Source organism: Pseudonaja textilis, chromosome 13, assembly GCF_049901715.1.
Source record: "Pseudonaja textilis isolate UNSWEBS1 chromosome 13, rPseTex1.2, whole genome shotgun sequence".
NCBI lineage: Eukaryota > Metazoa > Chordata > Lepidosauria > Squamata > Elapidae > Pseudonaja > Pseudonaja textilis.
In genome coordinates this window covers 19,026,417-19,051,941 of record NC_142002.1, presented here as the reverse complement: position 1 = coordinate 19,051,941, position 25,525 = coordinate 19,026,417, and the positions used below count along the sequence as shown (strand labels likewise).

At 43.7% G+C, this 25,525-nt stretch overlaps 1 protein-coding gene across 7 annotated transcripts in view; it reads left to right on the top strand.

Moving 5' to 3' along the window:
* Nucleotides 1–25,525, top strand: part of LINGO1 (leucine rich repeat and Ig domain containing 1) — a 275,425-nt gene that overhangs the window by 45,099 nt on the left and 204,801 nt on the right. The window contains exon 3 of one of the 7 annotated variants that reach the window (XR_015745133.1): nucleotides 15,272–15,371. The exons of the other annotated variants lie outside the window; for them this stretch is intronic. The gene's annotated coding sequence lies outside the window, so the exon portion shown is untranslated. Of the gene's footprint in view, nucleotides 1–15,271; nucleotides 15,372–25,525 lie in introns of those variants that run through there. 7 annotated transcript variants of the gene reach the window in all.

The window sequence follows — 25,525 nt, the reverse complement described above, 5'->3', positions numbered from 1 at the left end:
AGATCTGAGCATAGAAAGTTCTTCAGGATCACAACGGGTGGATTTTTATATGAAAAAAAACGTAAAGGAGGAGAAAGTGAGTTGTTGGTAGCTTCTCCATGCTGTGAGCCAAATCAGGACGACTAGCCACTCTTCCAAGCTCCATTTTTGCTTGGGGAAGGGTTAACTATGCCAGGAGGGCCATGACTTAAGGAGTGATCATCTGCTTAGCAGAGAAACTCAAGTTTCATCAGTTGACTTTTTAGTTACAAAGGTCAGCTAGGAAATGAGAGGAAGAGCCTTTGCTCCACCAGAATGGACAAAGCTGGGATAGGTAGACCAGCACTTCAATCTTTCGTAGAGCAGCATCATTTATCCCCACTTAAAAGAAAGAAGACTTTCCACTTCATAGATGGCATCTTATATGATGAGGTCTCAGTGCCACTTGGAGGTCAAGTAGATAGGATTTCCCATGCTGCCTCAGAGGTCCATGAGTTGAGGACGTACTTCTGCAGGAAAGAGGCCCAGACAATGGGGAGGTCTTGGTGGGTTGTGCTTGACTTGAGATGGCCTTTCTTCTGAGGGTCACAAAGATCAATGATAATGCTTGGGTTAATGTTCTTTATCAATGGCTCAATTGCAAAGATCCCACTTGTAGGTTGACACTGCCTGAAAAATAACTCCCAAATCAAGTTTTGTTTTGACCTTCGTCCACCTCACACAAAATGAAAACAGTAGCCTTCATATGTGGTCAGATGCTTTCATAATCAGATCAGGTCAAGATCCAAGGGATATATTTTCCAGCTTCCTCATAAAGAAAGCTCTGCTCACACCTATTTTGTTCAGAAAAACATTTTCACACCCACCAACCTCCTACGTGATTTCCACAGTTTCTTCCTTGCAAACTTGAAGGCTCTCAACCTCCTGGTGTCCCTCTTCTTCCTGCCAGTTTTCTTCTCTGTTTCTTCTGCAACCCAGAATCACATTGCTGCCATCTCCCAACCCCTTTCCTTCTATTGACAGTTGTTCCCGGTGCACAAACCTTGCAGCTCACCAGTGAAAAGTAGATTAAGCAAAATATGCAGCAGGCGTCTATCAACGAAGAGACCCGTTTTTAGATGGAGAATTGTTGGGCTGTGATTGGACTCAGTGGTTGAACCGTTGAATTCTGATGCAGACTTTTCATACATCAGGGAGAGGATAGCCAATTGGGACACTTTGCGACATGCACTGTAAGGAACGGTTAATTATGAGCGCAATGTTTCTTGCGATATCTAGGAACATGAGCCTCCGATTTCTTTTTCCGAAACTGCGTTTGGCTTTGACCACTTTGAGAGAACAAGGCAATTACTGAGCTTAATAGCAATTGAACGAAGTCTGTTGTGCTAGGCATAATTTGTTGAGAGTAAGTGCATGAAAATTTCAATATTACCCTGTGGTAAGGCAGGCAGTCAATAAATGTAATAATAATTATAAAACAATGAACATCAGTGGGGCTTACATCTGTGTACATTTCTGTGGCCATACAATATATGTCTGCCTGCCTGCCTGCCTGCCTGCCTGCCTGCCTGCCTGCCTGCCTGCCTGCCTGCCTATCTATCTATCTATCTATCTATCTATCTATCTATCTATCTATCTATCTATCTATCTATCTATCTATCTATCCACCCATCTATCCACCCATCTATCCACCCATCTATCTAATCTGTTTATAGTATCCACCCACTCATTCACCCAATCCATCCGTCCGTCTGTCTGTCTGTCCGTCCATCCATCCACCCACTCATTCATCCATTTACCCACCCACCCACTCACTTATCCATCCATCCATCCATCCACCCATCCTCTCCCTACGGCAATTTGGACATGCTTGGAGTCCTTCTCTTCCGCTGGTTTAGCTCCTTATTTTGCTGGGTGCCAAAATAGGGAAAACTAGAAATTGGTGCTTGTGAAGGAGATCAAGTTGAGAAAGTGTCCCTCAACTTTTTTTGCCCGGAGGTGGAATCTGAAGTGAAAACACAGACATTTTTACAAAGGGGAATATTTCTTAAAACAAACAACCTGCACACAGGCTGAAAATAAGAGAAATGTCAAGTTGTCTAATGGAAATTTCATTTCTGTGAGTGCGCACTCTGAAGTATTGATCAGAACCTGAAAATAGAGGTCTCAATCTTGAGGGTGACATAAATGATGAAGGAGAAGATGACTGAAGAAACTTTCTTCTCCTCCCTGACACTTTCCCCTCCTCCCTTACTCCCTTACGTAAGTTATGGATCCCTTATGGATTCAGCAGCTTTCTGGCCCCCTAAGATAAGTAAATAAAAAAGGCACATTCTAAACCAGCCACTCTTTTTCCTTAACTTAGATGATAAAAGTCCAGCGTTGTGGTCTCTAGCATTTTCTCAGGTCAGAATTGAAGATTTGTAGCACAAGCGCTGGATCAAAACTTCTACCAGGTCTCCTTTGGGTGAAGAATCTCTTTGGATTAGTGTAGGGGAGAGAAGGAGGGGAATAATAATCTCACCCCAATCTCATGCTGCTGTGGGGAGGATATTTTATATTCAGTCAAAGAACGTGCGGATCAGAAAAATCTGTCTCTGTGCATTGGCAGTTTTAGAGACTCTAAGTCCATGGTGGTGAACCTATGGCATGCGTGCCGCAGGTGGCACGCAGAGCCATTTGTGCCGGCATGTGAGCCACAGGCAAACTTATCTCACTATGCGTGCGTGTGCCTCACAGCTGATTTTTTTTGGCTTTGCAGGGTGAATAATAGGCCCATTTTGTCACTTCCTGTAATAGTGAGAAAACAGGCCTATTATTCAGCCTGCAAATCCTGCAAGCCTCTGCAAGGCCGAAAAAGGCCTCAAACTGGCCGAAAATCAGCTGTGAGGTGCAGTGCAGGTAAGGGAGTAGCCAGGGGGGATTGTTTTTGCATGCACAGGGGGCATGAGGGGGGCACGCGTTGCCTTCTGGGTGCACAATTTTTGGCACAGGAGCCCTAAAAGGTTAGCCAACGCTGCTCTAAGTCTTACGCTTCCTTCAGATAAATAGCGTGAATCTAGCTCTTCCAACCTGCCCTTTGCCCTTTGCACATGTTGTGGTTTCAAAGAGTGACTGTGCTTCAGTCACCAGGGTTGTCATTGGAGCTGGGGTTGAGATAGGGTGATCCTTGAGCTGAGTTCAAGTGACCTTCCACCTAATTTCTGAAAACGATGAATTTAGATTTCTGAGGAAAACAAATCATGATTGGGTGGAGGCTGGAGAGAGAGAAGAGGTCATAAAGGTCACGGCTTTCAATCCTACCTGTGAAAATTAGCTGCCCCACAAAGAAGCAAAAATAATAATAATAGGTCTTTGCTTCTTGTGGTCCTTGAATACGGAATGACCTAGTAGGTTGGTGGAAATCAGGACTCACTCCATTTCCTAAGAACGACGATGAAGATTCTTGGTCATTCAGATAGAGTTTGTTCTGACCCAAACCTTGTTCCAAGGAAACAAACATGAAAAAGAGGTAACAGCAAAACCTTTTAATGATTCTTTCCCGGTTAAAAGGCTATTTCAGACTAACTGTCTAACGACCTGATGACTGTAAGGAATATAAATCCTTCCATTCCCCACCATTCAGTCCGAACTGAAGAAGCTTCTTGGATGAGAAGCGAAACATCTTCAGGGAAAAAAACAAAGACCAGTTGCCTTTTGAAAGCGTACCTTTGGGACTTTCAATCAAATGTAAATTTGACTCCGTTAAATTCAGCGCCACTGACAGAACGCTTTCCTACGTGCCTAAACACTCCTCCTCCTCCCCGTAGTAAAAATTACAGCTGGGTGTTAACTACCAAAGGCAGTCAAGGTGTACAGTAGCTTTATGGATCTAAACAGCTTCTGTGCTCTGTATTTCATTCCCACCTGCGAATGTTCAATTCTATTGTGTTTCAAAGAGTTTATTGCTTATTGGATTTCTGAGGAAGTATAATGTAACTGTGAATCAATGTCAGCAATAAATTCCTGCAAAGGGAAGAGGTGGATGACCAAGGTCAAGCTGTTCTCTATCTGCGCTTTCACACTGTAGACTAGAATCAGCTCTTCGGGGCCTCTGATGTTCTTCTGTGAAGCATCTGAGCATCGCCAGGACGCCAGGCTCAAGAGGGGAATGACTTGCGTCCATCAGACGCAACTCTTCCTTCTTCTTCTTTTCTTTGGCAGAACGTTATTATTTTAATGAATAGCTTCTCTCCAGACTCCTGGAAGTGGGCTAAAGCTTTGAAGAAGTTTTCTGAGAAAAAGCAGAGAAGTCAGAAGTTCCTTGAAGCGTCTTCTTCTGGGTTTTTTTTTTTTTTGGCAGTCCGGGTGCTATTAGCATATGTTGGAACTTGCAAGAACTTTCATTAGCCTGGAAAAAGCATCTCTGGGGGTGGGTGGGAGGTGGAATGACTTTAGCTCTGTCCTTTTGCTTGTTTTCCTTTCCTGGGATGGCGTAGTAAATGCAGCCTACTAATTAGCCCAAATGCCTGAGAGTTTAAGTTTAGCTAGGCTTCTTCTTCTTCTTCTTCTTCTTCTTCTTCTTCTTCTTCTTCTTCTTCTTCTTCTTCTTCTTCTTCTTCTTCTTCTTCTTCTTCTTCTTCTTCTTCTTCTTCTTCTTCTTCTTCTTCTTCTTCTTCTTCTTCTTCTTCTCCTCCTCCTCCTCCTCCTCCTCTTCAAACCCCTTTCTAGCACTGATGGTGTTACCTAGTTGGATTATGAAACATCTTCAAGAAAACAAACCAAGCTCAGAGACCCCTAAGGGCCCCTCCTCCTCCTCCTCCTCCTCCTCCTCCTCCTCCTCCTCTTCTTCTTCTTCTTCTTCTTCTTCTTCTTCTCCTTCATTTTCTTCCTCCTCCTCCTTTTCCTCCTCCTCCTCCTCCTCCTTCTTCCTCTTCCTCTTCTTCTTCTTCTTCTTCTTCTTCTTCTTCCTTCTCTTCCTCCTGGCTGGGGAATTCTGGGAGTTGAAGTCCACAAGTCTTAAAGTTGCCAAGTTGGGAGATCCCTATTCTAATTGGACAGGCATTTGTCCAGAAGGGTCTTTTACCTGAGCAAGGAGTTGAACTTAGAAGATCTCCAAGGTCCCTTCCAATTCTGGTATTTTGTTATTCTCCCCCCCTCCCCCATCCCGCAGTAATAACCCTGCATTTCTGTGGCTTGCTACAAAACCGCCATGTTCATTCTCTCCTCCGTTGTGCATTCTTGGTTCTAATCCTGACCTTTAGCTCAAGACCTCCAGACTCATGGGGTATCAAAGCTCTTCTTGAGCTTCATGCCAGCAGCAGGTATTTCTCTAGCTACATTCATCTCTCTCTCTCCCTCTCTTCCTCTGTTTTGAAGTCAACACTTAAATCATTCATCGGCCCTGTCTGTGGGAGGAATATCACTGCGAGCATCACAATGGAGTTTGACAGTTCCCTGGAGATGTGGCTGATCTGTGCCTAGGCCATTGGGAAGGGAGGGTGGTATTTTAGCTGGCTGCCAGTTTAGATTAGTTCAGGCTAGCAGAAAGCAGAGTTGTGGGTATTTTAGCCAAGGCTGATTCATGGGCTAGGGACAGATAATGGAATTAGGGCGCCTTCTTCTCCAGATAGCATAGACATTTTGAAGGTATTTCAAAATCAGAAATATAGAGAAGGGGTTGGTAGCTAAATTTAGTTTAATCAGGGTTGTAGAATGCCCATCAGAAACAGATGAGATGAAACCACATTTGGAAGACAGCACCCAATCCTGGTTACCATGATACAAAAAAGGTAGGATAGGATAGGATAGGATAGGATAGGATAGGATAGGATAGGATAGGATAGGATAACAGAGTTGAAAGGGATCTTGGGAGGTCTTCTAGTCCAACCCCATGCTCAGACAGGAAACCCTACACCATTTCAGACCAATGGTTCTCCAATTTCTTCTTTAAAACTTCCAGTGTTGGCGCATTCGCAACTTCTGGAGGCAAGTAGTTCCACTGATTAATTGTTCTAACTGTCAGGAATTTTTTTTCTTACTTCTAAGTTGCTTCCCTCCTTGATTAGGTTCTATCCATTGCTTTTTGTTTTGTCTTGGAGAATAGCTTGATTCCCTCTTCTTTGTGGCAGCCCCTCAAATATTGGAACACGGCTATCATGTCACCCCCAATCCTTCTTTTCATTAAACTAGACATACCCTGTTCCTGGAACCGGGTTTTTTTTATATATGTTTTAGCCTCTAGTCCCCTAATCCTCATTGTTGCTCTTCTCTGCATCCTTTCTAGAGTCTCAACATCTTTGTTTACATCGTGGCCACCAAAACTGGATGCAGTATGCCAAGATGCTGAGACTGTAGAAAGAGAGCAGAGAAGAGCAACGAATATAATGAGAGCCCTGGAGGCTGAATCATACAATGAATGGTTAAGAGAACGCGTTATGTGCTCTTGGAGAGAAAGACTGATATCTCCGAGCGTAGAATTTGATGGTCCTGGATTGAAAAGAAGCTCAGATGGAACTATTTGGTTTTCTTTTTGAATCCTTGGAGAACAATTACAGATCAGAAGAGGCATTATTGAGTGAAAGACATCAAGGGAGTGATTAATTCTACATCACCTTCTTAAGTTCTCAGTCGGAATGGGATTGAGTTGTTCTTAGCTAAAATTCAAAGATGCTCATAAAGTCAGTCCTTTAACCATGAGTTTGAATGATTTTATCCATGTTCTATGAAGCTGCAACGGCAAAGTGTTAGTTATCTGCCGCTGATGTAACTTTACTTATTTTCAGGAGAGAAAATTCATCCATCAAATAGGCTTAAAACTTTCAATAGTTACCCTAGGATTCACACTCAGTTCCATGCACAAGTTTTGAAAAATCACATTGGCTCTTCTTATAGACTTTGATTCCATGAAAACATCCATACCTAGTTGGAAGTTGGATGTCCCAAACGATAGAGTTGTTGAGTTTAGGAATGAATGCACCCTAATTCTATGGGTATTTACAGAGAACTAAATCTTCATAGTGACAGTGGGGCCTTAACTGCTGGGAAACTGTGCAAAACGCTCCAGCCAAATTTTCCTACAGACGGCACCCTTGGTGTTAAATCAATTGTTCTATTCCCCAGGAATTTGAAGCCACTCTAGTGAGTTTACACTGTTCCTTTCCAGTAATTGAGTTTCTCTCCCAGTGTGGCTACTTAATTTAATTAGAGGTGGTGAATTAAGAACTCAATGAACAGAGTGTGAAACTAACTGATTTATTCAGTAAAATAAATGAATGTTTCAACAGTGACCGAAAAAAAAAATATAATACTGAATACTTTAGGTTTCAATTATGAAGTCTCGGGCAACTTTAAGAGATGAAAGGGAAAGAAAAGAGAGTAGATTTTTGTGCATTCTAGACAGGTCTGGTTGAGTCCTAAACTCCCAGAATGTAATACACATAGTCCTTGACTTACAACCATTCAAAGTCACAGGGCAAAAGTGACTTATGATTGTTTTTTCACACTTACAATGCTTGCAGCATCTCCATGGTCACATGATCAAAATTTGAGGGCTTGGAAACTGGCATGTACTTACCACGGTTGTCCTGTCTTGTGATCATGTGATTACCGTTGGTGTTGTGGTTCACTGGCAGCCGGTGCAGAGGGCAGCAGAGTCGGACAGTCGGACAACAATACAACACCCCTATTTGCCAATTCGAAGGTGCCATCCATGTGGTTAGACACATCACATAAACTGCATTTTATAAACTGTTTTAAACTATGAATTTTCCGTTCTTTGTTTTCATAAAATCATGGACAGACCATTAACCTATCTGGTACTGTCTTCTTGAAAAGAAAGGAACCTTCTATGGTGGGTTAACTTCTACTTCTACCTTCTATTCCAGTTCATTGTTCTTTTCCAACAATTTTTTTTTGTTTTTAAACTGTTTAGAAAAATTGTCTATGAAAATCATCACATCTTTGAGAAAAGGCAGGCCTCATTGGGCTTCAATAAAGCGTATGATAATGAAAAATACACAGAAAAAAGGCAATGGAGGAGCTACTTAACACTGCATTCGGTGATACACAGACTGAAGGACCCTGAATTCAAAATCTGAAGGAGCATTAAAGCTGTGTGTCTGCATTTTAAAACAATTCGCAGACCATGCTTGATGGCCTGGCGTGATAATGTTGTGAGGATCTGTGCTGTAGGGTTTGTACCGATCCACTTCCTGAGCTTGGACATCTCTAAAAGCATGCTGGAGTGGTAAGAATTTTGAAGGGTAGGATGGACAATGCTGATACTTCCTTGTTCCGTGAAGGACCTTCGGCTATCGCATTGCATGGAATGTTTACTGCACTGATTTTCAACCATGACAACTTGAAGAAGGGTGGACTTCAACTCCCAGAATCCCCCAGCCAGCATAGCTGGCTGGGGGATTCTGGGAGTTGAAGTCCACCCTTCTTCAAGTTGCCAAGGTTGAGGAACACCATTTCATGCTTTCTTTGAGATATCCATTTCTGTCTCCATATTTCTTCTCTATATTTCACCCTCCTTTGTGCGTCATGAAGTGCCTCTAGATGATGATTGGATCTCTTGTTGATGGTGTAGCCAAGAGGTGGACTTTCCTCCCTTGTCAAGAGCTGGCCAAGTTCAAGGAAGCAAGAACTACACAAACTTTAGAAGGGTTTCTTGGAGTCAATTCAACATTTTGGAACCTGCTCTATGTTTTCATCCTCATTATCCAGCTAATTTATTAAATCTTTGAATGTTTGCAAATGCTTCTGCTTCTACTCTTCCATTCTTTTCTTAATCTTCCCTGGACTTTGAAGTCTTCTTCATTTTCATTGGCTTCCCCCTCTTTGCTTTGTCACAGACCCAATTATAATAAGTTAGGATGCCCTCTGCACATTCTCTTGCAAAGTTTGGCGATTGCTTTGTTTGGCTTCAGTAACTTTACAGCAATTATGTCTCTCCAAAGTCCCAGGATTACAAAGTACAAATGGATACTTTCCACCATGGATTTTCTATAAACAATTAGCACGAATGTCTTTTTCTTCTGTTTCACAGCTTGGCTTTGGTTGATGGGAAATCAAAAATGGAAGGGTGGGGGAGTTCAAGGAAATCCTCGGTGTTCTTGCACACTTAGTGCAAGGCGCTTAACGTGGCAGTTGAATTCTAGATATTCCACAAGATTTGACCAGTGCCATCAATTAGTATTAACTCTCAGCAACCACATAGATGTTCCTTCTCCGTGATCATTTATCTCCATCCTGGCTCTTCAGGTCTTCAAACAGTTCATCCATCCATCCACCTTGTTGTTGATCATGCTTTTTTCCTTCTGCTTTTCCCACCATAATGGACTTTTCAAGAGAGCTGGGTCTTTGCACAAGGTGTCCGAAATGTGAATCTGGTTATATTTTATCAAATGGATCGATTTGTCCTATGATCCATTGGTCTGATAGCTACTCACGACATCTTCTCCAGAACCACAATTCAAAAGCACCAGTAGCTTTCAACATTATCTCATGTGGGAATAAGTTCAGAGCAGACCACGAAGTTAGGAAGATCATTGTAGACATTAACTGCAATGATTAAGGTGTTGAATTAAGAGTAGGGAAATTCAGGGCAAGTCTATCTTCACTGGAAACTCATCACATGACTTTATAGGCTTGCTATCTCTCTACCTCCTTCACTGGGCTGGTCACAAAGGAAAAAATATTAAGAGAAGGGAATGAGGAGATGCTATGAGCTTCTGAAGGAAAGACAAGATACATATCCAACGAATAAGCAAAAAAGCAGTACATTTTCCATTGAACATGCAGGAGCTACATTAACAAAAGTTGAGATATCATGTATGCTGCAGCTACTTATTATTTTTATATTGAGCAAAGACACTGGGCTTGATGACCATTAAGGGTTCAAGAGGACAGCCATTTGTCTGGAATGGTATAAGGTCTTCTGCTTGAGCAGGAGGCTGGATTAGAAGACCTCTGAGGTCCCATCTAACCCTATGATTCTAAGTTCTAGGATTTCTCCTGTTCTAAAGTTCTACTCGTCTATGGAGCTATCCATGGTCCTGACCATGCCTCCTTTCCCTTTCTGGTCAGTTCCTCGGTCTTCTATACCAGGGGTCTCCAACCTTGGCAACTTTAAGACTTGTAGACTTCAACTCCCAGAGTTCCTCAGCCAGCAAAGCTCTGGGAGTTGAAGTCCGCAAGTCCTAAAGTTGCCAAGGTTGGAGACCCCTGTTCTATACAGCTCCTGGGATTTTCCCCCCCCCCCACTCTGAAAATATTTTTCACACAGGTTATTTCATTTCCATGTGTGGTCTCCAAATCAGCCTTTCAAAAGCCGAGGGAGAGCTCACCCGTGTCTGATGGCCTGCCATTTTTGTAATTAAGGTTGATTTGGAAATGGAGGGACTGTCACTGTTGTCCTAGATGCCCTCGGAGTGTCCAGCTCAAACCAATCACAGCAAGGGGGGCCCTTCAGGCCCCAGAGCTGCAAGCAATCAAATGGCACACACAGCACTTAATTGGTTGCCTTAAAAAGCAGCAACACCAATAATCGCCGTGGCCACAGTGGAGAGATGCCATCCTATAGATACAGGGAATTATTTTGGCATGCAGCTCAAGTCAAGCTACCCTTTGATGGATTCTTGTCGCCTTTCACTCGCTGATGCAGAGATCTTTCATGAAAAGAAAGAGGTTAAAGCATTTTTGGAGCATTATCATTCCAGCCTGCAATAGAGGATTTAAAAATCTTCATGGAGCACAATGGAGAAATTTGCCCAGATGATTGATAATAGATAGATAGATAGATAGATAGATAGATAGATAGATAGATAGATAGATAGATACTTTGAAATGGAATGTACACATTAATAATGCACATCTTCTAAGGACACTAGTATCAAAATAGTCATGTTTTATAAATGTCCTTTTCAATTAAATGACCACCAAATGCAGACCTAATTGTATTTCTTGTCATGTTGGTCAGCTAATATGCATTTGTTATTACTGAACCAAAGTAGACAGCTATCCAATTTGCTTATAGGTGAGCTTACAATATTAAAAACCCACAACTTAAAAAACCTACCCCACTCCATGGTAGCTGTAACACTATCAATTCAAACCCTTGATCGTCTCTCTCTCTCCATTCATGGTCTTCAGTCGCACAGACATAAAAACCACATCTTCGGGGCCTTTCAGAAAAGCAACAACGTGGGAGTCAATTATCCCTTGAGAGGAATGATCTTCCATAGAGAAGGGACCACCAATGAGATCTTTTTCTTCATGGTCCCACCAGACGTACATCACTAATCAATGGGATCCAATATCAGTGGAATGTTCTAGCTTTGGGAGGTTGGATGAAGTTGGTTCCTGCTCTCCTGGGGACTGAATTTCATGGATTCTCTTTCCCCACTTCTTGTCTTCTGGGTTTTAAGGTCCAAGATAGAGACTCCAGTATTGTGGAGAAGTTTAGAGCTGGTTGCACGTTAGCTGATCAACATATTGATAGGTATGTCCATCAGTCATGACATGCTACCAAATCATGGTCAAAAGGAAGAGGGTTTAGGAATCCCCCTGGCCAGCTCTTTCCCCATCAAAGATGGTGAGATCTAGAAGGCCCTCCATTTTTGCCTGTCTTTTATCACCAAATTCCACCTGGTATTAAGACACTGAGAAAGAGGACTGATAAACTCTTCTCTGCTACAGATGTGCTTTGAACGTTTCTTCCCTTCCTCCATTAAGGGAGGACAATCCGGGCAGGAGAAGAAGGGCTAAAATAATCGATTGCTCCATCATCATTCTTCTTCTGTTTTACCTTCCTCGGTATTCCGATCCTCCCTTCTCCACCCAGTTGCAAGCCAGCTGCATGTTCTCTGACAGAAGTGGGGAGCAGGGGAATTGTATCTGGGTTCTGGGTGTGGTGATGGTGGCTAAACCAGAAATCAAACTCAGCTCACAGAGACTTATAAAGAGCCCGTGCAGATGTTGCCACTACTTCTGCACTCTCCCTGCTAGAAAAAGTAGGTCATTCTGCAAACTCAAGGAGAATGAAAATGCACAGGGCTGCAGGAAATGTCCAGATTTCTTTCCACACTCATAGCACCTGTCTTACTGTCCCCTCCGTGTCACGGAGGCCAGGACAGGAGCGGTAATTTTGCAGAGGTTTGCAGAGGTGGAGGAGGGTCTGAGAAAAGGTTAGAAATTGTAGAGAATATTCATTCTGGGAGTTGACGTCCACAAGTCTTAAAGTTGCCAAGGTTGGAGACCCCTGCAGTAGACAACTCTGATTGGGCTCTAGAAGATGATAAGAGACTTTTGGGTGTGCGTAGTCAGTGCGTTGAGGTTTTTATACTTTCATATTCAAGAGGGTTTTTAGTATATATTTATATGACCCCTCTGGTTATTTAGGGTGAAACGTTGAATTTGCATCGGGTACTTTCTCTTTAATTTATTTCATTAATCTAAGGGAGATGCATTGGATAAATTCACCTTGGAATACAAGCTCAGCCAATGCCCCCTCCCATTCTTAGCAGGCTATAGTAGCTTATCCGAAAGAGAAGCCAGCCTTGCCAGGAATAAATTGCATGTGTATATCACACTCCGGTGTATTTTTATTGATTTCTCCTGAAAGGCCGGGTCATGAATTTTTCCTGGCCTCTGAATGGGGCTGCAAAGTTATACGTCAATTCTGAGCATTAGCCATAAATGTGGGAACTCATTTCTCCTCTCTGTTTACACAAAAATAAATAAAAAGTGATGGCGACTTCACCCACCCCCCACCCACCCAGCAACCACATACACGCACACACACACTTCTGGAGCCTGATATATGGGCCACGGCTTTGCTGATACAACACCCCACAGTCAGCAAGTGTTAAAAGCTTTCTGTGCAATATCCTGACAAACGTGACAGCCATTCGTTTCAACTGGAGCCTCCCAGGGTTAACACTAAGGGTCTCGCAGGCTGAAAGCAAGGATGGAAGAGAGAGAAGATTGGTTATGGGGTTATAGTCACCTCTGGCTAAAAGTGGGTAGCTTCCCTTGAAGCTTGGAAAGATAAAAGAGAATGTGTGTAGCTCAGGGTTGGACTGTGGGGTCCTTCGTGCTCTCTGAGCTTGGTGGTTTTCTTGCAGACGTTTCGTTGCCCAACTAGGTGACGTCATCAGGACTGCTGATGTTAGCTAGTTTGGTGATGCAACCTCTGCAAGAAAGCAGCCAAGCCTAGCCCAGAGTTGTTGTGCAGCCACAAGACGCGTATCAAGGTCAGAGGTCTCCAAACTTGGCCACTTTAAGACTTGTGGACTTCAACTCCCAGAATTCCTCAGCCAGCATGAGGAATAGTAGTTCTCCGAACTACTCAAAATTTCTGCTACCAGTTCTGCAGAACCGGTCAGAACCGGCTGAGTATCATCTCTTCTACTGGGCCTTGCTGTATGATCTTCTCTTCCTTCCAAGCAGTAATAACGTGTTTGCCATTTTCATGCTCAGGAAACAGGAGGTGTCCTGCTCGTAATCGCCTAACATGTTCCTAGCTAAGCACAACTTATCTTACACGTTCTTTACTTATTTGTAGTGTAAAGCAATCTAAAGGGTGCCTGCTCGACAGCCAAAACTTAATTGCCTTGTAGGAACACGCGCAGGGAAAAAATAATAATAATGCTTCAAGACTACTCTGACATTCTTGTTTGTCTTTCAACTGCCTGATCGGTTTTCTGGATCAAACTACTCCTTCCAAGTAGTTTTGCAGTTTAATGCAAAACTCTGCATGTGACTGAATCGGGAAAGAAGCGGAATTGCCAAGCTACTCTCCTCAATTTTCAGAAATGCATAAATAAGGCCGTTGCTGCTGTGCAGTTGTAGAAGGGACCTGGCATGATCCTCAGAGGAGCTGTGTGAGTGCCTCAGTGTTGTTGTCGAGGTGGGCTGTTTTTCAGGATGACGTTCTTCAACGAAGACCCATTTGAATGTCCTGGAAAATTACCACCACCGCAACCACGTGGATTTCACTGCTCCGCTCCTCACTCCCTTCTAGCACTGATGACGTTCCCTAGTCGGGTCGTGAAAAGTCTGCAAGAAAACAACTAAGCTCAGAGAACAACAAGGACCCCGCAGTCCTCCTCCTCCCTCTTGCACACTCCCTCCTAGCACTGATGTTGTTCCCTAGTTGGGTCATGAAATGTCTGCAAGAAAACAACTAAGCTCAGAGAGCAACAAGGACCCCGCAGTCCTCCTCCTCCTCCTCCCTCTTGCACACTCCCTTCTAGCACTGATGACGTTCCCTAGTCGGGTCGTGAAAAGTCTGCAAGAAAACAACTAAGCTCAGAGAGCAACAAGGACCCTGCAGTCCTCCTCCTCCTCCTCCCTCTTGCACACTCCCTCCTAGCACTGATGTTGTTCCCTAGCTGGGTCATGAAATGTCTGCAAGAAAATAAGCAAAGCTCAGAGAGCCCCGAAGACCCGACAGTTCAATCCATAATTGCAAATGTTCTTTTTCATAGCGATAGCTGTTCATTCCTCTCCATTCAGAACTCCACATGCAAAAGCTCTCTGTTTTGGAGAGAGAGAGAGAGAGAGAGAGAGAGAGAGAGAGAGAGAGAGAGAGAGAGAGAGAGAGAGAGAGAGAGAGAGAGAGAGAGAGAGAGAAATTGAATTGTTTATGATTGAAAAAGTAGACAGTATCTCCAGTCCCTTTCAATGATATGTCAAATTTATGTGTTAATTTTTCCTCTTCGATCTCTTTTCTTCCTGCTGAGGCTAGTTCCATGCAGCAGTTTTCTCCCAGCTGGGCACTGGGCTGCCTCAAAAGCCAACAGGGAGGGTTTCTATGAGAACGCGGATGTCGGGAAGAAGATCTAAATTCCATTTTTCCACCCTGCGTCTTTGCTACAGCTCTTGTCTTTTCGACATTCTTGATGCCACTACCTGAATTTCTACATTCTTCCTAAGATGCCTACCTTCCTGGGTGACTACCAACTTTTGAAACCCAAGTGATGGATGGAGGGATAGAGGAGGGGAGGGTGCCCTCCCAGCAGGAAAGGGTTAATTTCCAGGCCTAAACACAGCTGTACCCACTGAAGCTGAAGAGGAGCAGGGTGTGAGATGTGACAACAAAACCTCTCCATTTTCATAAGCCGCTTAATTAGGTGAATGTTAATGAGACGTTAATTACTGTTGTGCCAGCGAATCCCTCTGAATGGAGATTGTGTTTTTCTTCAAACACACTGTCTTAATTATAAGTTGCATTTCATTTCGCCTGCTTTGCTGGCAGCGCTGTCGGGTGGCTGGGAGACGTTCCATTTCGGTTTTTTTTTCACAGGAGGTCCTGCCTGGGACTGCAGAAGAAGGGATGTCTTGCAGAGATGGCTCTCCAAGGACTGGCATGCTATTTGTAGAAGAGCCATGGTCTTATTGCACGCTGCGGGAGTCTTATGAAAGTGGCTGGTGCTCCTCCTCCTCCTCCTCCTGTTGTCGTCTCACTTCATCCTATCACACCTTAGAGAAATAATAGCAGGGCGGTCTCTGGAAAGTCACACTGGTGCTTGATTTTCGATGCCTTCCCTGAATAGAGCCACGATGGCGCAGTGGTTAGACGGCAGCATGGCAGGCTACTTCTGCTGACTGCTGGCCGCCTGCCTGCAATTTGGCAGTTTGAATCTCACCAGGCTCAAGGTTGACTCAGCCTTCTGTCCTTCTGAGGTGGCTAAAATGAGGACCCAGATTGTTGGGGGCAAGAGGCTGGTTGTGTAACCTGCTTAGAGAGGGCTGGAAAGCATTATAAAGTGGTATGTAAGTCTAAGTGCTATTGCTATTTCCTTCCTTCTTTCCTTCCTTCCTTCCTTCCTTCCTTCCTTCCTTCCTTCCTTCCTTCCTTCCTTCCTTCCTTCCTTCCTTCCTTCCTTCCTTCCTTCCTTCTGTGGTGGTGCAATGGTTAGAATGCAGTATTGCAGGCTGACTCTGCCCAATGCCAGCAGTTGGATCCTGACTGGCCCAAGGTTGACTCAGCCTTCCATCCTTCTGAGGCTGGTAAAATGAGGACCCAGATTGTTGGGGGCAAGAGGCTGATTGTTTAACCCACTTAGAGAGGGCTGGAAAGCGTTATAAAGCATCATGTAAGTCTAAGTGCTATTGCTACTGCTGTTGCTATATCTCCCTCTCTTTCAGTCTGTGGAGATTGTCAGTCATCCAAGCCATGGTTGCCCCAAAGGATTTTGGATTCCGTTTTTCCTTGAAGACATTTCCCTTCTCATCCAAGGAGCTATATCACTTCTGACTGAATGGTGGGGAATGGAAGGGATTTGAACAGCCCTCTCTCTCTCCACAGAGGGGGAGGGACATGACACACCGATCTCCTGCTTACAACACTGTCCTTTCGTAGTTCGAAAAAGATTCTACGCCCATTTGCACTACTCAGGTGACCCTGAGGGCACAGATCAACCCCTAAGCAGCCTCAACAACTCTCAGGGGAAGTGCTAACGAACAGATGACTGCAAGGGGGTATAAATCCTTCCATCCTCCACCATTCAGTCAGAAATGAAGAAGCTTCTTGGATGAGAAGGGAAACGTCTTCAAGGAAAAACAAAGGAGGCCCAGTTGCCTCTCGAAAAAGCACCTTTGGGACCTCCTCTTTCTCTCTCTTCATACCCTGCCCCAATACTCTGAGATCTTTCTAAGTCTCCTCGTTTAGGAGTGAAGAACATTGGGTGGGCTACAGAGGTGGAATTCAGCAGGTTCTGCCCATAACTGGCAGCGGAAATTCTGAGTAGTTCGGAGAACCGGCAAATCCCACCTCTTGACTGGCCCAGCCAATCCCATCTCTTCTCTGCCTTCCATTGAGTCCCAGCTGATTGGCTGGGTCTTCTTCGGTTGCCCTTCACAAGAGAACGGAGCTGGAAAGCAGGTTAGGGGGGGTGAGGAGGGAAGGGGGATTTTGCAGTATCGTTCCCCTGCCACGCCCACCAAGCCACGCCCACAGTACCGGTAGTAAAAAAAAAAAATTGAATCCCACCCCTGGCGGGCTAGTGTGAAGTGGCATGTAGGAAAGACCACGGGAGACTTGTGAAGAGATGTGGACAAGGGAACAGTAGATAAGAGACCACACGGTCCACAGTTGAATAATGGGCAGAGTAAGAAGCTCAGAAAAGATCCTACCTAGTTTTTCAGACTGTAAAGAGGGGCTGTGTGGGAGAGAATTGTATTTTCAGAGTTGCAAGATTCTGCCAATGTGGCTTTACAATAGAGCGGAATTAGCTCATCCGGTCATGATTCTTATCTATTTTACCCAGCGAGGCTGACGTTAGTGCAACTTTTTATCTACGTTAGCCAAGTTCCTTCTGTTGCCCCACCCCACCCCCGCGATGGATCCGTTGCTGTATCTCTGAAAATTCACAGAGCCGCCAGATATTGTCTGAATGGTCAGATCTGTATCTTGTCATCCCTTGTTAGCGCAACAAAGAGTTGGGTTTAAAGGGAGCCGTCCTTCCTGTAATCGTTTTATTTGTCTTCTCTTCCACCTCGTTTTGGGAGCATTCAAATTGCAGAGGTGTCACATCGTATGTATTTTTTTTTCTTTCTTTCTTCCCCCCTGTCTCACGTTCGTTGCACAAGCTAATTTGGTTGATAAGCTCCGAGACCTTTACCATCTCAGGAACGCTGAATGATAGCCAAATTAGTTCTCGGTGACCCCCCACTCGTACGGAATTCCTCTTGTGCTGAGAGAGATTATATTAAGACCCGGGAAATGAAAGTTAAAATATTCAGCCCACACTGTTTTTAATTGGGTTTCCCCCTCTCACATATTGCAGCATGCAGGAAGTCAAAATGGCACCTCTCTCTGTGTGCTTTAAGTGAGGCCTTAAGCTTTGCAACGACGCTGTACTGAGACTGATGCTGAAGTTGACTCAAGTTCTATTAAGTGTCATGGGAATTAGCAGTTCCCTGTAAATATCTTACAGGGAAACTGTGTGATATTCGCTCACCATGATATTACAGTCTATAAAAAGTGCAACTTGTAGATGAAGTAACAACAACTCGATGCTGTTTGTGGTGGCACTAAGAGGGGCATTTGTTGAAGACATGGACACGTTTTTGTGTGCAGATAATGCTGCAAAATAATGATGACGCCGCCAAAGAGCGGAGGCCTTTGAACTCTGGTGCTGGAGAAGACTCCTGTGAGTCCCTTGGACTGCAAAGCGATCCAACCGGTCGGTTCTAAAGGAGATCCACCCTGACTGCTCTTGAGAAGGCCAGATCCCGAAGAGAATGGTATTTTCAGAGTTGCAAGATTCTGCCAATGTGGCTTTACAATAGAGCGAATCCCATCTCTTCTCTGCCTTCCATTGAGTCTCAGCTGATCGGCTGGGTCTCCTTTGGTTGCCCTTCACAGGAGAACGGAGCTGGAAAGCAGGTTAGTGGGGGTGAGGAGGGAAGGGGGATTTTGCGGTATTCTATTGTATGTCACCCTGAACTACTTCTTCCCGTGCCTGTCCAATTGTGACTGTATAATTCCCTGCTCCCAGGCAAATGTTTTAATAGGAGGGACATTCAGCAAAACCCAGCCTGCATTCAATTAGGCTGCACTGCTTTCTCCTGAAAGAAATCTAAGCCAAAGCTTCCATCTCTGGGGTTGTAATTGGTGGCGGGGTCAAAGAAGGCCACACTATCAGCTGGGTTGACCCCTTCACCTGCTTCAAAGAGTTACAGCTGTGGGTGGGAGGGGGAAATCGCATTTTTCCTTGACCAGCTCTGCCAGCCTCTGCCCGTGTTTAGAGAACCGCCAATTGGTGTCCTTGTGGTCATTGGCGAGAGAGAGAGAATGCAAAGCAGAAATCTGGCTCCTCTTCCTTCCCTTCCACTGATGGCATTCTGGGCAGAACGAGAAAAAACAACAACAACAACACAAAACAAAGCCAATGCAAATGGGTGATTTTCTCAATCGCCCACAGCTGCGTTACCAGCTTGGCTTTGAATGGCGCCGTCTCTTGTCTGAATGGAGAATGGGGTTGCGTTGCGAGTGGCAAGCCAGTCTGCTTCCTTTTGCAGGCGTGTTAAAGTTGGAACACCTTCAGGCATTTTGGGTGCATAAAATTCAGGAAGCACAATTATGAAGGGAGGCTGGCAAATTCTCTATCTATCTATCATCTATCTATCTATCTGTCTATCTGTCTGTCTGTCTGTCTGTCTGTCTGCCTATCTATCTATCTATCTATCTATCTATCTATCTATCTATCTATCTATCTATCTATCTATCTATCTATCTATCTATCATCTATCATCCTCTATTTCCGGATATCCTTCCAACTATCATCTGTCTATTTTATCTGTCTTTCTCTCTGTCAATCATCTATCTATCTATCTATCTGTCTATCTGTCTGTCTGTCTGTCTATCTATCTATCTATCTATCTATCTATCTATCTATCTATCTATCTATCTATCTATCATCCTCTATTTCCGGATATCCTTCCAACTATCATCTGTCTATCTATCTATCTATCTATCTATCTATCTATCTATCTATCTATCTATCTGTCTATCTGTCTGTCTGTCTGTCTCTCTGTCTGTCTCTCTGTCTTTCCCTGCCTTCATGCCTGCCTGCCTGCTTATCTATCTATCTATCTATCTATCTATCTATCTATCTATCTATCTATCTATCTATCTATCTATCTATCTATCTATCTATCTATCTATCTATCTATCTTCTATCTCCATATATCCATCCAACTATCCTGTCTATCCATCTGTCTGTCTTTCTCTCTGTCGGTCTATCATCTATCTCCATATACCCATCTATCTTATCCATCTGTCTTTCTTTCTGTCTGTCATCTATCTATCTACATATAGCCGTCCAATTCTCCCTCCCTCCCTCCCTCCCTCCCTCTCTCTCTCTCATATCCCCAGAATAATCTTGGAGCAATATTTATTTTTTGAAAAGAGAGAGAATTCCACAGATGCTAATGTGGTTTCCTGCCTTGCTTTAGCCAGTTCACGGTTCTTTTAAAGCCTCGCCTAGTTCAGAGAAAACAGATTCCCTGGTTATTTATTGAAGTGGCCATTATTATTCACATCAGTCTTGGGAATGGTTTTGCACCATGTTCCAGCTATGCTTTCTGTGTAATTAAAAACACTATCTATGCCATGGTTTCTTACTCCGTTAATGAGGATTAATGGGTTTTCTTCCCATACTTTGTTTGCTCTTTGGTGGCTCGGAGGCACAGGGCAGGAAGAAAAAGGACGCAAAATATTGGTGCTTCAGCCGAGATAAGGAATAAATGTCGCTGGCTGCCCTGAGATTGGACGGATTTAAATTGGTGAATTTGGAATGAGAGGCATCCATTGCTAAGCGGAGAGACTTGAAACCAAACAGTGGATGCCTATAGAAAAACTTCCTGCTGATTTGAATTTTTGGCCTCCTGAAAAATCATTTGCAGCAGGAATGTTTCTTCCCTGGAAAAGCTGCAAAACTGCAAAACGCTGTAAAAACATCCCCGTGCAGAGTTATGGCATGGATACTTACTATTTTGTAATCACACAGGCTTTGCAGTCTTAAGATCACATTTTCAGTTTTACCCATTCTAATGAGGATGACTTGGAGAAAGGAACTCGAGAGATTTTCATAAACCTACCTACCTTCCTTCCTTCCCTCCCTCCCTCCTTTTCCTTCCTTCCTTCCTTCCTTCTTTCCTTCCTCCCTTCCTTCCTTCCTTCCTTCCTTCCTTGAGCCATAGTAGTGCAGTGGTTGGAGTGCAGTACTGCAGGCTACTTCTGCTGACTGCTGGCTGCCTGAAATCTGGCTGTTCGAATCTCACCAGGGTCAAGGTTGACTCAGCCTTCTGTCCTTCTGAAATTGGTAAAATGAGGAGCCAGATTATTGGGGGCAAGAGGCTGACTCTGCAAACCGCTTAGAGAGGAGCTGTAAAGTATTGTGAAGTGGTATATAAGTCTAAGTGCTATTGCTATTTTCCTTCCTTCCTTCCTTCCTTCCTTCCTTCCTTCCTCCCTCCCTCCCTCCCTCCCTCCCTCCCTCCTTCCTTCCTTCCTTCCTCCCTCCCTCCCTCCCTCCCTCCCTCCCTCCTTCCTTCCTTCCTTCCTTCCTTCCTTCCTTCCTTCCTTCCTTCCTTCCTTCCTTCCTTCTGTGGTGGTTCAATGGTTAGAATGCAGTATTGCAGGCTGAATCTGCCCAATGCCAGCAGTTGGATCCTGACCAGGCCCAAGGTTGACTCAGCCTTCCATCCTTCTGAGGTTGGTAAAATGAGGACCCAGATTGTTGGGGGACAACATGCTGATTCTGTAAACCACTTAGAGAGGGCTGTAAAGCAGTATAAAGCAGTATATAAGTCTAAGTGCTATTGCTATTGCTTCCCTCCCTCCAATTCTGTCATTCTGTTATTCCCTACAAAACAGCCCTGTGAAAGGTGTTGGGCTGAAAGAGAGAGGGACTTGCCCCCAAAGGAATCTGGGTTGACTTGTGGATTCCCTGCCCCGCATCAACCTTCTTTCTCTCTTCCATGTCTTCTTCTCCCACCCTTCCTTTCCTTCTTGCGTGCCCATTTCCAAACTGGGGCTCCCCCAGTTGGCGTAACCCTTTCTTCCTTGTAATCGTATTGTTTCCCCCTTCCGCTTCCCAAGGCCAGCATCATTAAATATTTTGCATTGCGGAGGAAAGCTATGTATTTTGCCTGTGCCATGGGTTTCTTTATCACTGTGAATGAGGCAGGAATAATATTAGTATTTAATTGTATTTTAGTGGAATGCGCCTTCCCCGGGGAGCGGATAAATGCAGCTGAAGAGCCAAGAAGTGAAAGGAGAGACAATTAGAACATTTTCTTTTCTCCCTCGGCGTTGCTTCGCTGAAAACGCTCGGCTCCTCTTGCCTTGATCTGACCTCTCTCTCTGGTTCTTCTCAGTGGCCAGATGCTTTGATAAGTCGGATATTCTGAATAAAATGCCACGGATGTTCTTCTTGCATATTTGGGCAATTTCTAACTTAATAAAGGAATGAGGATCCTTCCCTGTACTGGAGAAAGGAGACACGGAAGCAAAAAGTAGATGAAGTGCAAATTTTTGCTAGTCCTGATTGCAATACACACACACACACACACACACACACACACACACACAGAGAGAGAGAGAGAGAGAGAGAGAGAGAGAGAGAGAGAGAGAGAGAGAGGGAGTCCTAGATTTATAGCCATATTTTGGACCAAAATTTCCATTGCTAAGCAGTGCAATTGTTCAATGAGTCGTGCCCAGTTTTTTAAGGTTGTTAAGTGGATCGCTGCAGTTGTTAAGTGGATCACATGCTCATTAAATGAATCCAGCTTCCCCCATTGATTTTGCATGTTTGAAGCCAGCTGGGAAGGTCACAAATGGTGATCACGTGACCTGCAGTCGGGATAAATACCCTTGGCAGGTTTCAAAGTGCCCAATGTTCATCATGTGACTGTGGGGATGTTACAATGGTTGTTAGTGGGAAGACAAGTCATAGAGTAACTTTTTTCAGTGCCATTGTAACTTCCAATGGGTGCTATATGAACAGTTGTTAAATGGAAGACTATCTATATATACATGTTCATGTCTGGGAACTGTAGGAGCTAAACAGGCCAAGCCCAAGGGAGGTGGGGTAAAATATGTCATCAGTCATGAGTCCCTGCGTGCCCACAGGAGATGTAAATCCAGCCCACGTTGAATGCCTTTCTTATCTCCCGCTCATTTCCCTTGACTGTTAGTTGGCCAGATTCTTGTAGGGCTCTTAAGCTTACAATAAGTCTTTATATTCATTTGAACTGCCTGAACTTCCTGATTTCCCCGGCGCTTGACAAGCGCCCCACATGGGACATGAAGTTCTTCACCTATCCAAGGAGACCCTTTCTAGCTAAGGATGAGGTCCACAAACTTCTTCCCTTTTTTTTTCCTTCATGCGTTCCTTACCTCTCTTCTCAAGAAACATGTTTCTCTTGAGACATGCTCAGGAAGAATTGACTATAGAGTTTGGCATCACTACTGGAACTTCTACGAGGAGAGATCAAAGGAACTTTTTAGTTTTTAGTCCTGAGAAGAGAAAGCCGATGGGAGAGATAATAGCCCTTTTAGAATATTTAATGTGAGATTGCGCAGAAGAAGAAGATGGCTTGCCTTTTATCCCAGACCGTGGGACAGAGGCTAATGGACTAAGTTACAGAAAAGCAGAGTCCTGCTGAATGTTAGAAGTGTCCTAATAGTAAGAGCAGATTGACCTTGGAATCAATTACTGACAGATGTAAAGGATCGAGACCCTATGTTAAGTCGCAATTCAGAAGATTTATTTATCAAACCTATATACAAAAAATCCAGCCAACTAAAGTTCAACGTGAAATTGGTGCCAGTCAAGGGTCAATGGAATTCAAGAGGGCTTGGACTTGGACCGTTTATGGGAATGTAATGATTCTGAGCTGATGACTTGTTTAACCCCATTCCCCACAGCTCTGCCTGCTCTTCTTTTACAATTACTAAAGGAAAGGAGGACCTCTTCTTGACTGGATCTATTCAAACAGAACATGCTAAGTGTCTATGTTAGGCTTTAGCTTAACATCTTAACTGAGTAGAAGTTTGGATTTAGTGGTCTTTCCAACTCTATGATTCCATAGCCAGGTTCACACAACAAAGCCCAAATTTGATTTATTCAAACACAGAAATATTCTATCAATCTTGGGCATCTCTTTTCTTTTTAAATGAATTTCATCACTTGGAAACCTGACATATTCTATGCCGGATAAAACCATGTGATGGTTTAATGGAGTGGCCTTACCTATGGCATATGCTTAAACAATTGTAGAGTTCCTATTACACACTGAACCACAATAACTCCTTTTTGCTTGAGTAAAACTTAGCATATTCTACAAATAATAGTAGAAGGCAAGCAACATGAAAGTGGTCTGGTGTTTACTCATAATTATATAAAGCGTGCCAGATTGAGTGAATAGTCTGCTGGTTTGGCTCAGCATCTAATCACCCATCATTATTTCTGTATCAAGGGTATTATAAGAACTGAGTAAATAAGAAGTGAATCTGGTGAGGGCAGGAACTAATCCTGTAGAGAGTAGCTATGTGAGCCATTTCATCAACTGCCTCTAAGACCATCAAATGACCAGCTAAATCTTTGTTATGGAATGATGGAAAGAAGAACCCAAGACTTCAATCTCTGTTACATCTGGTTATGATTTCTCTACCCGCAAAGTGGAAAATCGGTTATTATATTTGATATTCTGTCATTTGAAATTGGCCTCTGTTACAGTGATTCAAACCTACCTGAGATATCTGAGGGTCTTCTACCAAATCTAGCTGAGAGCTGAATAAGATGATAAGTATTTGGAGAGCTGTGATTTGTTGTTGAGCTCAGGTGTGAAGCCTGACAGGTGTGCTCCTGACAGCCAGTATTTCCTACAAACACATATTGGCTTAACTTGTCATAGTTTCTCAGAGAGAATCCTGGGAAATGTCATTTGGTGAAATGTGAGAAACCTTTGAGTTACAGGTGCCAAACATCCTTCGTGGATCTGTCACTCTCAAAAAGTCCTGTGGAGAAAGAATGGCGATGAAATCTTTGGTTTCATAATGCCTCTATGTCATTTATCTAGCGTTGGCATAGTAACCCAAATGGGAAAAAAGTAATCTTAGTTACAGTCCGTAGTTTCTCAAGCTGTACCCTAAACACATTTCGGGTGTGTTTGTGCATTGCCATGAAGCAGGAATTCAGGGTGGGTTGAAGACAGGGAGGGGACAGAAAAATGTAGAACCATTTCTGACTAAGTTATGATCTTCGTGACAATGAGAAAGAGAGAGGAAAATATCAGGTAGAACTACTTTCAGACATATGATTTGGGCTTGCCAGAAGACCCCAAAGGAACCCAAATGGTACATCTCAAGTCATTGGGTTGAAGTATCCCAGTTGATTTGAGATGTTCTGATGAAAGGAAGAAAAAGTTGAGGTGGATTTTCATGAGACCAGTGTGAGGAGGCCAGATGGAAAGGGTTTTTTCATCACTTAATTCTGTGTTCTCCATATCTAAGCAACAATGAAGACAGTTGCTCTGTTATGACTGTACCTTCTTGGAGTGTGTGGGTGGGGTTTCAATCTATAGTCCACTTGGAGATTTGCCAAATGGTAACCATTCTAAAAATAAGTGACCATGGAATTACAGGTCTCAGCTGAGGGGGGAAAAGGAGTCTGACAGAGCTCTGGATAGAAATGGAATCTTCTGCTTTCTATACTTGGATCAGAGAGATGAGAAAAATCCAAATAATCTCAACTGAGATTTTATAAGTGGTCAACTTGTAGCATCATCCCAGAAGTCATCCAAAATGGATGACATGCATGTGTCCATCACGTCACCAGAAGCTGAACTCTGCATGAAGAAGACTTTATTTATATAGGTAGACCTTGACTTATGGCTGGTGGAAGAAGCCAGGAACAGGAAGAGAGTACTACTAAAAGTACTATGAGGTCATTTCATGCTACCTATACATGACAATCGGATTTAATGATGGCGAAGCCAAACTGATGCTAGATAAAGATCAACGGGTCAAAGGGTCATTTCCACT